The 15,562-nt window shown below is 36.1% G+C and overlaps 1 protein-coding gene across 1 annotated transcript in view; it reads right to left on the reverse strand.

The window, feature by feature from the left end:
- SPON1 (spondin 1, extracellular matrix protein) overlaps nt 1–15,562 on the reverse strand; it is a gene marked incomplete at its 5' end in the record, with an annotated part of 105,656 nt that overhangs the window by 77,658 nt on the left and 12,436 nt on the right. The gene's annotated exons all lie outside the window — the stretch shown is intronic.

The following is a 15,562-nucleotide window of genomic DNA, read 5'->3' on the forward strand; positions in this document are numbered from 1 at the left end:
AAAAAAAAAAAAAAAAAAAAAAAAAAAAAAAAAAAAAAAAAAAAAAGATGGGGTGGAAAATGTACAGAAAATTTCACTGTACAACAACTGCAGTAACAAAAACAAGCACTAAAACCTATATAAATGTTGGAAGATTTTTTTTAAAAAAATTATAGGCTCAAATTTGGCAGGGGCCATCAGGTCCAAAACACTCACAGGAGATTCAAACAAAAAATGCACTGACAATTTCAAAGATCATAATATAACATTGTGTCTGGTAGTGTGCAAGGTCCTTTCTGAAATAAAATAAAAGCATTTGACCAGTTGAGTTTCTCTTGTGCTTATAAGACTCTTTTCTCTCTGTTTTCTCCTGGGTTTCAAACTGCAGTTTGGAAAGAATGTGTGCATTGGAAGAAAAAAAAAAAAAGAAGGAAAGAACAGCTTCCAGTGTAAGAGTTGAAGAATTTTTCTGCACATAAAATTGCAGAATTTTAAGATTTTGCTCAAATTCTTTAAAGCTACATTTTTCTCTTTAAAGAAAACTGCTCAGTCTGCACTACAAATCTCCACAGAAAGCAATGGGGAGAAGTTATGAAACAATATTTGCTCTATGGATACGAAGTCAAGAGTTGAAAGAACAATACTGCAGGATGCACACATTTCTAATTTCTTCAAATTAAATAGCACCATAATTCCATAACTACAGCAGGGCAGGAATAGCTCAATTCAACTCTATTCTTTTAATTATTTTTTCTTCAAGAAGGAAGAACAACAGGGTTTGACGTGAGTGTACAAGGAAGACAGGAAAATAAAAAACAAATAAAAAAACCCCTAAAACAAAACCAAACCCATCAAATCAGTGAGATACAAAAAACATAACAAAGGAAAATTGATTCCATTGAAGCGAGTCGAGAAGGAGAAAGAGAAGAGACAAAGAAGGCAGAGATGGAGTTACGACTGCACGGGGCAGGAGCTAAGGCCTCCAGCCAAGAAGTCTGGGCTTTTACTGGCTTTTACTCTGCACCTTCAAATGCTCAGGAGTAGCCTTAGATAGCAAGAAATAGAGCAATTTTCTCTTCCAAACCACCTTCTTTGTTCCCAGTCCTTATATGTGCACTGTCCCAGCCTTCATAGCCGTCAGGATGTGCCATAAGATAAAAGAGACTGTGAGCTGAGTCTTCAGATAACAGCGGTACCAGTGGTCATCAAATAAATCCTGCAGGTAACATATAGATGCTAAAACAAACTAAGCAATTAAGGAGACAGACTTGAATTCCTCTCTCCTGTGCCCAAGTCCTGAGTAACTGCAAAGGGAGCAAGAGTAGAACCACATCAAGGAGCTATGGTGTGCTGTGATGCAAATAAAACAATTAGGAATCAAGGAATTAATAAAGACTTCATTTCTGTCAGATCTGAAATATCTATCCAATATAACTGGCTTTAATTTGACATTTCTTTCTAGGGCATGTGACAGAAATTTAATTAAATCAATACATTTCTCCTCAGTGTTAACTATTCCTTTTTTTTCATGTCTATACTTGCTTCTTGACCATTATTAAACTCAGTAACTCAAGTCAAGTAAATGTGAAAACGTAAAGGAAATGCCTATGATAGGTAGCCAATTACATACAGGGATTTTTTTAATTAGTTTTTTTTAAATAGCATTTTTATATCAGAGGAGGAAATTGGAACAGCTCCAACTTCTAGAGATATATCCTTCTAGAAGGATATTAAGGAAAAACTAATTGTGGAAATAATCTACAATTGAAAGTTTTCAGAGAAATACATTGTCTTGTTTGCAAAATTTACGGGTACAATTTGTGAAAATGTGTATGAAAAGATCTGAACTACTACCCTGTGAATGCTTTGATGGACATATTTAAAACTTTCTTTGAATTTTGGACAAGCAATTATAATCCTACCTGACTGTGGAAGTGTTTTCTTTATGGGATAATGTCTCTTAGAGCAGTTATTTTTTGACAAATACACCTGCAGTGAGAAACTCTTTAATTTAGTACAGAGGACTAATGTATAATTTTTTCACTCTGTGGACTCAGTAAAAGTGTACTTATGAGCCAACACCCAAATACCCGCATCCACAAAACTCACAGCAATGCACCATTCTAAGATCTTACCCTCTGTAAGCTGAGTGCCCAGAAAAGGGAAAAGAAAGGGAACAACAGCTCTATTGTTTGCTTGGAAGGGAGCAGAACAAGATGGGCTCCTTGCTGCTACGCTAGCAGAAAGTGTACAGTCTCACTGGAAAGGGAAACAAAAGCTGGAGTATTAAACATCCACCCTCAGAAGCACAAAATTAAATCTATGGACGCAAAAGCAGGAGGTTCCCTTCTACCAGCAACCAAAACAGCCATAAAAAAGGCTATGATCAGGGCTTTTATCAGACAGACTGTTAGACTAAGTCTTTGTAAAATCACCGAATCCTTGAGTTTGGGGATACTGCCTTTTTCCAATCTTTTTATCTCTAAATTCATTTTAATTCATCTATAACCAGCCTCTAATAAGAATCTCCCACAGGTATTAGCCTATGGTTTAATGTGAAAAGCTCAATCTACCTATTCCTTAGCAACCAGTTTACCACACATATAAAGCAGCACTGATTCTCACCTCAAAAGTGGTTGCAGTGATCTGTGTCATTCCCGACGAGAACGTATAAATTTTTTTGTCATTTGCAAAATCACTTTTTGTCAGCTTTGCATTTCCCAAGTGCAGCATAAAAAATGTTTTTTCTTTATATTTCCACCCAGACTGATCAGTCTTTTTCCTTAAAAACAGATTTGTGTGTGTGTGTTTGCTATTGAATCCTAAATCAAGCTAAAACAAGTATAAAAAGCATTCTTGAAAAAACAGGCTTCTGCATTCTTCACCATTTAAATAGATCAGTTGAACCAAGCCATCTCAGTAAGAACAGGATTAAGAGAACAGCCAAGCTGAATTATGCTTTTAACTTTAAAAGTGATCGTTGTGTTTACCTCTAGAGAGCATTCTGAGATAAACAGCTGCTATTAAAGTGCTGATCTCATCAACACATGGCAGCCTTTCTCTTCTCACACCCTCTGAAGAAAATAGAATTATCCTACTGCTTGGAACCCATCTTATTTTTTCATGCTTCACAAACTGAAAGAAATGCAGGCAGTATCATCAAGTCTTAGCTATCATATAAAGAACAGGTCAAATTCCTTTCATCCACTCTTGCAGAAGGGTAAAATTGTTAAAAGGATTCCAATTAATTCTTACAGAATCTTGTCAGATCTTCCTCAAATGATGATCAAATGATTTGCCTTTTACCTCAGAAACAATCCGGTCCTTCCTATCTCTCCTTCACTGTCAGCCTCCTCCTGCATGGGGTTGTGGTATTAGGCTAACAGCACAAACGTTCCCTTTCTTGAAAATCAAAAGCCCTTGACAGTATTTTACAAGTGCTTTACAAAATCACATACAATAGTAACTGTCACGGCATATACATGTTCTGCCTACCATTGCAGGCAATTCCTAGACTGACAGTCTGTCAGAGCTATCCAAGGACAGACTGAAGTGCCCAGTATTGCAGGATGCAGAGCCAAGGAATCCCGGCTCCTAAAGTCCTACCTCATACAGTCATCAGCAGATTTTCTGCAACCAAAAAAACAGGTAACAAAATACATTCTACATTATCCACCTTATCTTAATTAGTTCATATTCTCACTAGCTCTTAGGTATCAAGTTCCCGTGCAAATTAAGGTTTGAATATGGCTCTTTCACCTGTTTAGTCTGAAGCAACTCTGAAAGTCGTGTACAAGCAAAATCACTATTCAAAGGCATTGGCCAAAGAAAAGACCCTTTGACTTTGTTTTTGTTTTAAACTGGAACACAGTCTTCCTCTTTCACAATTCAGTCTAGAGCTAACAGACAATAGAGAGACATCAACATAAAAATACTTATTGATGGAGATTATGAATATTTTCTACATAGCAACCAGGAAAAGCTTTACAAATTTATTTGTCCTTAAATTGGTCCAAAAGTTAAATCCAAGTTTAGTCACCAAATTGTAACACATGAAGGCACTTAATCACTCCACACTGTTACAAACTTTCGTCATTTAATAGAAGACATTTCCTAACATCATTTTTAACATGCTCTGAAACCGTTAGATGAAGCTTCTGTGAGCAGAAAATATTACTGGACATCACTGTGGGAAAACAATTCTTGTCTTAATGATGACATCGAGGCATTCTGTTGTCAGTTTAGCAAAACGTGTAAAAAAATTGCAAGCCATTCCCTCCTCCTGCATTTTTATATGTTTCACCAACATGTACTGGATGAATATATATTCATTTTTTCTCCTAAGACCATAATGAGAAAAAAGAGTACCATTAACCTCTTTTTTCTCCCGAAAGGTATCGAACATTCTGGGGACATAAGCGACTATCTCAGGGAAAAAGCAATGTCAAGCGCAAACTGGTCATCATTCTTTTCCCTTTATCTGCCTGTATTTTTCACTCTTTCTTTTAAATCCTTTAAAACAACCTGGGTCTATGCTAGGTCTAATGGAAAAGTAGCAAGCTCATCTGAGAGGAAAACAACAGGTATCAATCTGGTCTACTGTCTAGCTCATATATCCATAAGCATTTACATTATTACGTGCCAGCAACAGAAGGTTAGAAAAAAAATAAAAAAATCTTCACTATAAACATTCTGATGAGAAATGTATTGCTCCTCTCAATCATCCATCTCGCAGAGATTTTTCTCTTATGTCGAAGCCTTCGCTGTGGGTGCTTCAAGCACAAAAGCAGCACTGTATTAGGTGGATAAGGCTCAATCTTTTCTATTACCAAAAAATAAAATTTTATAGGATCATAAAGCTCTAATGTTTTCTGAAACAAGCAAGATATTTTTCCACTTCTATCAAATAGATGAGAGACCTATAGCATATAGCTATGGGAAGCAATGCATTTAACTGTTATTTGTTGGGGAGGTTTTGTATTGCTATTTTTGTTTCTCTTCAAAGCCACTAGTACATGGGAAGTGTTAGGGGTTTTAGTTAACATCTGGACAGTTGAAATGTATTACGAGTACATAGGAATTTGCATAATTTACTTGTAAATTTAACAATGCTTCACAGTATTTTTTTTCAGCATACACTGGCCAAAACAGGATTGGAATTGAAACAAAGTCTCGTCTGCCTGAAACAGATGTTAAAAGGATATGAAAGTAGAAATAAAAACTGACAACGGACTTACAAGTTAGCTTATTGTCCCTTCCACAGAAAAAAAAAAGGAGTGAAAAATTTTCTCATATAACACTATAGATGAATAAGTGGCCTGCAACTGAATTCCTTCACTTAATTTGAACAGCTATTTAAAGAAAAGAATATATGCCCTAAAAACTCTGCAATATCCTAAAATTAAGAATTTTAAGAATTGAGCAAATAATGACATACAATCTAGGTGAGGTGGAAACATAGGAGCTCTTTAAGAGAAGCACAGAAAACAATTTCAGAAAAAGTTAATCTACATTTACTACAATGCTCTTCAGTGCAATTACAATAAGATTAGAAAGAAAGATGAGATTGAGAAGGCAAGACTAAACATGTAAGGAATTGATTTCCTCTATTTGCACAACAAATACATAAGAAATCACGCTGCTTTTGTGGTCCGTATAGGTAGGCAGAAAACAGTTACAATTTGTGTCAAAGGATCAAATTATCTTGATTATTTATTGTTGTTTTAATTCCAGCCCTTGACTCCAGGAGCTTCACTGAGGTGATCAAGGGTACTTGACTGCAGCTCTGAGCCTGAGTGGGGAGAGGAGGCAGGGGCACAGCAACAGGCTCAGCTCGGGTGGATGTACCTGTCTGATGCCAGTTGCTGTGGGCTGTGGGACCCGCACAAGGTGTCCGGCACAAAGTGAGAAGAAAGGCTTCCAGGATACTAAAGGAGACACTGGAGGAGCAGCTTCTGAGGATACTGCCCTCTTCTGAAGATTATTCCACAACATTGCAGAGAGTGACATATATCCAGTCATACTGCAAAGTGGAGCACCAGTAATCAGCTAATTACCTGCTTTACATAATGAGCGAGGGACGTGTCAATAAGAATGTTTTCACCCAAGGAAAGCAGACAAAAAGATGAAAAAACGTTTCCTATAAGCATCACAGGGGCTGTGTTTCCAATCAAATGACAAGGCCCACCAAACTTCAGGGAGATGTGTCAAAACAGCGAGTCAAGCAGAAGAGCGCAACTCCCTTCTGAGGCTGGGAGAGAGCGGCCGTGCTGAGATCGCATCGGCACCCGCGCCGAGCTGCCAGTGTGGGTCCCTGACCCAGCCCTGGAGATCCGGGGGCACTCAGGAGAGTGTCTGCAGCTAAAAAACCCCTCAAGTGCTACTGAAGAAAAATAAGGGGGTTTTTTGCTAAAGAATTATTACCTTAAAGGCAAAACCATAGAATGCCGTTATAGCACACCTTAAGTGTTACAGAAATCATCATTTTAAAAACCTAATAAAATAACCTTAAGCTAGAATATCCCAAAGTTTATTATTAGAATTCTTAATGATGGCCAAAGCTTAAATGATTTTAGTAATACCAGGGCAAGCAGAAAAATGCTCCAGAATCAAGCACTTACAGAGAGACCTCACCGTCACTAACAATCAAACCCACTGAATATTGATACTTTTCTGCCTGCAAATATTGTGACAGCCTAAATAATAATAAACTAATCAGTAAAATATCTGACTGAAATTGCTCCTGATAAAATTAATCAATCATTAATACCCTATTTCTCTTGCAAAGCTTATCTAGTTTGATGGATAATAAACAGGGCCATTCTGGCAAGAGCAGCTAAGCAGTTATACTGCTGCATGTTTTATGCATTTTCTATCTGTTAGTACCCAATCACAAAATAGAATAGGAATGTCCTTTGTGTTTCCTGATGCCCTTTGAAAATACTTTCACCATTTGAAATATTCTTTTTTCTTCCCTTAGAAAAGAGCAATGGAGGAAAGTAACGAGGCACTACAGTGAATAAAGGAAAGAATAAAATTTTAGTTTTGTTTCATATTTTAACACTTGTTTGCAAATGCAATTTATGCTTGCACACTGAAAACTGGATTATTTCATATCTTTACAAACTCACATTCTCCATTCTTATTTAAACAAGAAATATATATATATAATACGATCTTTGACACTTTAATTGAAAGCTATTAAAATTCTATAACAGGTAATAAAGCACAAATTGTCTCCCTAATTTTAACCTGTGTTGCAACTGCATCATGAATTCAGATAACCAGGGATAAAAGTCTTTCACAGCTAAGAGCATGAGCTGAGCAAAAAAATCTTGCACTGACACCTAATTAAGATATACTTCCCCCTGATGAAGAAAGTTCTTCATCTATAACTGTGTTACAGTGGTTCAGGGCTATATTTAAAAGGCCATTAAAAATGTACCTGAAGGCAAAGTTAATCTTTATATTTGACAGATAATAGCAGCTTTTTTGCAGTAAGTAGCTAAGTGAATATTTTATTTCTTTATGATCTAATGACCATTCTATTTAATCTTAATGGAGTAAAGATGAACAAGAAAATATGCTTAAGGGATATACTAATATATCAATTATGGAGAGTGGGAAAGTACTTTAAAAAAGTAGCTGTAATCTATTGTAAATGAAGATCTCAGTAAGCACTCCTAGCCACAGGGAGAGCTAAAAAATACATTAAAAATCTATTCAAATTTTCTCATTATAGGTATGTTCTTCTCAGCTTTTAAGTAAGGCAGCAATCACATAATTAACTTTTGAAAAGGGAATTATTTAAAACAACAATGTACCTATGGAACACAGTAGGCTTTCTCTGTATTTTGTTCAGTGAAAATGAATTCTTCTATCTACTTTCCTTAATATTGTTGCAGAAGTGCTGAGACTGAGCAGCATTTTTTCAGAAGGTAATGCAAAAATATAAAAGTGATTCCACAGACAAAATAGACACTATTTTTTAATGAAAGAAACAAGATTAATAAAGACAGATATATAAACTCTGCTCCTACTTAACCACACACACACACACACACTATTTAACTCATATAAAAGCAAGAACATCTTCCTCCTGGAACTTCACTCTGAAATGCGGATCTGAATTTTACATTGGAAGGTTTTTCCTTTTTAAATAATTTTGATTTGGATTTAGACCTCTGTCCTGTGAGGTGACAGGAGATGACACACTTGAAAAGATCTGTATGCCCCAACTCCAAGAAGAAAGTTTACAGAATTTTCGTAGTGAAATCACTGGGACTAAATCAACTAAGGACTTCAGCTATAAGGATATAAAGTCATGTTAAAGTAATGAAATAACTTTTAATTGAATCTAATGAGCATTTCAAGGAAAGATGTCTCTACTCAGTAACTCTCAGGATGGGACACTGGATTCTTAATTTCTCATAGATACCCCTGTAACTTCAAATTTGTCTACAAAAGCCTCAAAGAGCTACTGTAGAACAGACCACCTTGGAAGACTGATACTCTGCACTAGGATTCTTTTGTGCAATTTTCTTCCTTTGTCGTTCAGTGCGTTGGAACATCACTTTGCTAAAATGCAAGACAGCCACCTCTCCAGAACAACAGTTTCTACCTGGGGAGTTAATACAGCAATACTACAGTCTGTTAAACCATTCCTTATGTCTAAAGTCACCTCAGGCAAATGAGTCCCAAGAGTGCAAAGATACACTGACTTTCACATAGGCAGGCTTCTGAGTGAATCAAGAAACATGACTAACGTTGATATTATATGAATATTCAGGGAGTAACCCGCGTTCACGTTCTTAACATTTCTGAACTGATGTAAAATTCAGAAGAAACTGAGTATACTCACCCAGAGACACTCATGTGCACGTGTACAAAATACAAGCAGTAATCCGTAAAAATGCCCACTTCAAAAGGACGCATACTAACACTCAGGTCTTGGGTTTTCCAAACTCATTGCATTGCTGGTAACTGACCAAAAATATTTGGAACATCATACACAGCTTTGGGGCAACACCATTGCTACTGGCAGCAAAAGTGCTGAAGCTCTGTTTGCTACAGAGCTGCCTAAACTGAGGTGGGAACGCAGGCAGGACAATGACAACAGTTGGCAAATGCGCATTAGATACTGAAGTGGTGAAACACAGTCCTCTACACTGCAAGTTATATAAATTAAATGAATTAAAGATTCTTAGATAAATGCATGTAATTCTTTCCTGAGCTAAAGATTAGCCATTGGTGTTAATTTTCCCACACCTAAAACTAAGGAGTCCTGCTTCTGTTTTTTGACTAAAGTAAACGACAGCATGTTAGAGTCCTCCTTTCAGATTCAGGCTGCAAAAGCAATCTAAGAAAAAATTAAAAGTTGAAATAAAGACTCATAAATAACCTAGTTCATTCATTATGCATTAATACATATACAACATAATACCTGAATATGCTTATTTATTGCATGTTAAATGCAATAAATAGATTTTGAAACCAAATCTGTGACCTAAGTATTTAAATAAAAGGAGTTGTCTTAAAAAATTACACAGGTCAAGTAACATTCATATATTTGCATCCATATTTGTTTTTTAAATATGTACAGTATTTGTACATGGTGTGTTTCTGAGTGTTCTGCTGGAATTTATTTGGAAATAACCATTTGATGCACTCACGGTAATAGAGTTCTGAACTGAGGTTCCTAAAAGGCTAATGTTAGAACAGCAAACTTGACATTGTGGGGTTTTTTCCCCTAGTTTTTAAGTCGAAAATTTATCTGAATAATTAAACTTTTGCAAGTCAAATGAGCTAGTAGGACTCTTCAACTTGAGCTGCTATATCATGCTGTTGCTTTGAACAATATTTACAATGCAACAAGAGAAAAAACAGGGGAAGATCTTGTGGTTCCTGACAAATGCTACTAATGAGAGTTCAGGCGCGTTTGCAGCACCTCAATAGGGAGTTGAATGCCACTGGCTATGCAGCCGCTGCATTTTAATCACAGGTTAAGCACTGCAGATGAAAGCATTCAGAGAGAAGCAAACTCTTCCCTGATTGAATTTTTAGTAGTACCCTGACCTTCAAAAACCAGACTTTCCTAAAGACAACAGGAGTTCAGGCAGGGTCTCCCAGGGGAAGAGGAGGCCGAGCAACTGCCCATCAAACAATTTGACATGATTGGTGTTAGCTTTTCTACACTTTATGTTACTTAACATTCTGCCTGTGTTGCCGTAAGACAGTTTCTAAGTGCCTTAGAGTCACTCCTCAAACATATCTGTTGTGCCTTGTTAGGATTTAGAGCTGCCATTCCAAAACAGAGTCATTCCAAGAAATAAATCCAGATCAGACTGATTGCTCTGACCAAAGTCTGATGTTAGGAATGTTCAACTTCTGCTGTCAGATGGAGTTTGTCTCTCAGTGTTAGCAGCACAAGAATCCATGCATCTGAAATGTCCATGTTTTAAAATGCTACAGTGGCAGACTGAAAGAACAGAATTTGAAAGACATTTCATCATATCTTTCCATCGGATGAATCTGCTACAGGATAATAATAATTTTTTAACAGCAGAACAGTATGATAAAATCTAACTGCAGAAAATGAAAAGGCAAGACATTTCAGAAGACTCTAAAATTAGCAAAGAATGTTTAGCAATTTAATCATATTGTCTTGAACAGACAATATTTCCTTGTGACTTTTAATGTCTGTGTACTGGAGGGCTAAAATTATTGCATAGAATGAATCTATCAGAAGCAACTCTAACTTTCCCTCATCTAGCATTGCTTTACTGTAATCCAGGCAGTTATCAAAAGGCAAAGGAAATCTGTATAAGTTTTGATAGGCCTCCCGACTATTACAGACATGAAAAAGGGTATGACTTTTTTTGTTGGTTCCATTTCTACAAGATTTAGCCTCATAAATTCACTGAGGAAAGACTAATTTTCGAGTTAAACCTGATTTTTGTTCTTGAAGTCTCTGTCTTCTGCCAAAAGACTCTGACCTCGTTTGAAGGTTTTTGATACAAAGAGAACCTGATTATTGGATTTTACTAAAAAGGTGTATTTCTTCCTGTTGTAGAAACAGGGGGCCTGTGATAATTTGAAGAAAATAAGCAGCAAGGAAAATTAAGGTAAATGAAAGTGAAACTAACTGTTGAGCTAACTGATAAAACCTTAACCCACTGTTTGGTTATGCACATGGTTTGGTATCAATACTTGAGTAATTATTCAAAATATTGCAAAACTTCAAAGACTTCCTATACAAGTTAGATGTGCAAAACCTCTGAAATACATTAAGCAAGGTGAGCACTTGCAATGGGGAGTTTTAAAAATCAAGCTGCCTTATTTATTATCAAATAGTAATAGCTGTTCAAAGCACAGAAAATTATAAAATAATAAAAAGATATATTTTTTTCCCCCCTATCATTTCTACTTGTCTGTTACCAGAACAGCCAACAGTCCTCAGCTGACAAGGTATGAGGGAAGATAGGAGATTGTCAGTAACTTCTGAAGAAAGGGGTTAAGAAAGGCAGCCTTAGCCAGTGAGCTCATGCAGCTTCTCCCAGTCCCAGGTGGTGAGAACAACCTCACCTTGCAGCAGCCACTGACTCTGGGAGCACCGAGAAGGGTACCTGTGTCCTTGACACTGACAGAATAACCTCCTCAAAATTGTTTGTCTTGTTGAATGGAAATGCTGGACTAGAGTTTAACCCAGGGGAAATTTCACATTTCGGAGCAGCCCAGAGATCAGTTGGTGGACAGAGCATAGTGTCAGGAGAGAAGTACTTTTGATGCTCCATTTCCATGGCATAGCTATGTGTGGTGCGGGCAAGTCAATGTGAGGTTATTCTTATGAAAACAAAGTCCTAACAAGAGTCTGTCCAGTGCTGATGATTTCCAGAAGCATTTTCTAATTTTACGTATATGAATTTCATGCAGTGCATCACACACCCCAGTGTTCTGAGACAGAATTTTTGAAACAACAATTGCACACGTCTGATGTCTTCTCTATGGCGTGACTGCAGCGGTCACATTAAATTGCAAAGGCTGTTTCTTGCACGGAAAACACCCATCCATCACAGAATTCTCCGTCTGACTTTCACATATCTTTAACAGCAAAAGGGACCTTCATTTCTCTATGACAATAAGGCACAAAACCAGTATAAGCGGATTAAAGATGTACCACAAATCCAAATAAACAACGCTAACCAGAACATTTCACTGAGATTTACAACTCTGCTGACAGAGCGAGTTTCCAGTAATTTTACAGCATTTTCTTTTTCTTGTTCTTTTACTGGCAAAAAGCAACTTGACAAAACATGAACAAGAACTATTAGTCAAGCCACTCTCTTGCTAAAGCTTTGACCCAAGGCTAAATACAATTTCAAAATTATATTTTGACTGGTGTTCTAAACCGAGGACATAACTACAAGCATAAAAAGGACATTTTGCACAAAGTATGTTCAATATCTGCCAGCTCTCACAATCTTTCAAACAGAAGAACCACACATGGAGTAACTGTGGCATAAGGACGGTGCTCTAATAATTAAGAGCTTCTCCATAGCACAACATTTTCGGAGTACTCAAATAAGCACAAATTTTCCTATTTGTTTTTATTTGCTGACTGCATAAACTATTTAAAGTATATTGAGTCTTTCATGTTTTGGCCCAGGAAATGATACACCATTTAATATTTACTCATCAGGGCTTCATTTTATAAAACAATTATTAACTTTAGTGGCTTTTAAACTAATTGAATGTGCTTTGTACTATTCAGAATTGGTGAAAATTATATGTGTTTCCCAGTATTTGCAGGGACTATTTTCACCAACAAAACAGTAGTTTTTCTGACTGAAATGGAAATGAAGTTTTTATTAAAAAACATGACTTTTTAAAAAATCTTCATAGCTGAATGTTTCATTTCTTTTTGGTATCTCAGAGTGAACATTCCACATATTTAGTTATTTTTAAAACTCAAACATGATTGCAAAACAATTGCACAAGCAAACAAAACTTTTACAGTGTAATTCCAGTTAGATCCTACAGTAACTATTAAAACTAAATACTAGCTTATGCATAGGAACATACAGTGACTATTCTGTTTATATAAGCCTACAGAAAACAACTCAGTGAAGAAATTTAAATTTGGCATTTCCCACACTTTCTTCAGAAGAATAAGGATTTGTAGAAACACAATTTATTTACTGTTATGCCAGACACAGTTGGTATTTTCTGGATTTCCTTTTAAAGTGAAAAGTACTAAAAAAAGAACACAATTGTGATGAACAGGTTTTGTTTGTTTGTTTGTTTTTAAAAAGCAACACAAACTGAATCATCCTAATTACAGTTGCCAACAGAAGATTATTAAAAGACGGAAGCCACCCTGGAAAGGTGTTCTGCAACCTGTTGCATGAGTTATTTCTTGGTAGATAAAACTTCCCTTTATGACATAAATAGACAATAGTTTCTTTTTGGCAGAATTTTAGCACAGCAAACAAGCATTTCAAAACTTCTAACTACCACCATGCCAGAGATTTTAAATTATTATTTAAGGTACATCTTCCAAAAAGAAAGGATGAAAAATCTACCCCTTAAGATTTTCAAAAGGCGTATAAGCTACCATAATTCACAACAGAGGTGTATGCACAGAGCAATGGAGGAATCTAACTGAGCTGTTACATTTTGACTAATTTTTTGCTACTTTAAACAAGCACAGATGAAAATACTTCTGCAGCAATCACAGCTTTGAAGTGCACTGTTTGGAGTATCATGGTCTCTGAGGCTGAAGTGTTCAGGGAGAATTTTTAGCTGTTCTGTCAAGCATAAGCGTAACTCGGTTGAACCTCCCCGGCTGGTTAGCTAATTTTAACTTCTGCAAGTAAACCATAACAGATAATTCAAAAAGCCAAATTTTGTCCCTGTTGCATTAAACACTATGATAATTTGCCTAGCACTGCAACAAAAAGTAATCAATATACTGCAGATTCCTCTTTGTAATTCTGGCGATTTACTGGCTTCAGTCAGAAAAATCTAATGACCCCATTTTTCTCTGGAAGGATATCTTGCTGTGTTACAAAACAGGTAATGAAATGGTAACTATTCAACTGAAATACTGAAATTACATTTCTCAAAAAAATCTGTCAGGATCAATCCAACAATAACATTACTTAGTTTTGACTCCCTTTTTGTACTACACACACATATATATATATATATATATGTTTTAAAAAATCCAAACCAGAACTATTTTGTAGATGTTTGGATAGAGTCATAACAATTATATATTTTACTCTGTAGAAAGTTTTGGATAGTTCAGGTTTCACCTTCAATTAATAAATTCTTCACATAAATTAATAAAGTCTCCACATAACTTAAATTACCACTTGTCAAAAAATGTACAAGCATCTTACTAGAAAGCCAAACGTGCTCTTCTCAAAGGTCTGGATGTGTAGTCAGCTCTAATCTGAGGCCACTGAAGACAATGGAAATAGTCATTGCACATAGTGACATTTCAGAGAGTATTAAACCAAACGTGTAAGAAAGTCATCTATGTGTCCACAGGGAATGAGCAGAGAATGCAAACTGCATTTCCTCAAGATAGCAGTAATTTGCAGAGTATTACTTATCCTGGGTTTAAAAAAAACTGGTGGCAAAATTACTTAGCATTTATCCTAAAATAATTTCACAACTGAAATCTGTTGAGATACGAGAAATTTAAATCAAAGAGCAATGACTCTGTTTATTTTCATCTTGTTTTATCTGCCTGGAATATGACGTTTAGCATTATACTTTATTATTTTTGATTCATGTTTTAATCGTCATGGTTTTTTGTTCGTTTAAACAAAACAATCACAATTTGGATGCAGAATTCCCCTTCTGAATTTTGTATTTGTTTCTGTCTGGGCAGTTTATCAAATAACAGGCTCTGGGCAAATCAGATTTCTGCAAACAAAGTGTAAGAGTGAATATATTTCAGAGATACATGAGGTAAGTGAACATCCTTTTGCTTACATAATGCATTTTCCATCCTTTGTTTGTTCATTTATAACCCCTGAAATACAATGCATGAGTTATCCTTTGCACACACCAACCACGTGACAGACTGTTTTAGTAAAATTCTTATGTGCTGTGGCTTTCCTTCCAGGCTGCCAAGAAAAGCTTAACAAAAAGGCTGATTAGTACCTTTAAGTTCTTCCAGATAAACAAACTACAAGTTTACAGTACCAAAGACCATCCATGCAAAAATATCACACAGGCTTTTTACAGTAACAGTGCAAATCAGAGCATTCGAAGGTGCTCACCCAAGAAGAAAAGCTGCTGATGATTCAGCAGTCTGTCAAATGGGGAGCAGAATTGGTCACGCTTGAGAATCTTTAGTTAATGGCGCATAATTGTTAGGACAGTTAATAAAGCTCTGTTTAAGGAAGCCTTCTTTTCCTTTGATTCATACCTAAATGGTAAATTTTCAGTAATAAATCATAAAAATCAGTAGATGGATATTTTCCTTCCTAAAAGTCTAGATAATGTCAATGATGCAGATGCCAGTTACATAAATAAATGTCTATGTATTCACCTAAGCAACTGCACACAA

Source organism: Apaloderma vittatum, unplaced genomic scaffold, assembly GCF_000703405.1.
Source record: "Apaloderma vittatum isolate BGI_N311 unplaced genomic scaffold, ASM70340v1 scaffold18326, whole genome shotgun sequence".
Lineage (NCBI taxonomy): Eukaryota > Metazoa > Chordata > Aves > Trogoniformes > Trogonidae > Apaloderma > Apaloderma vittatum.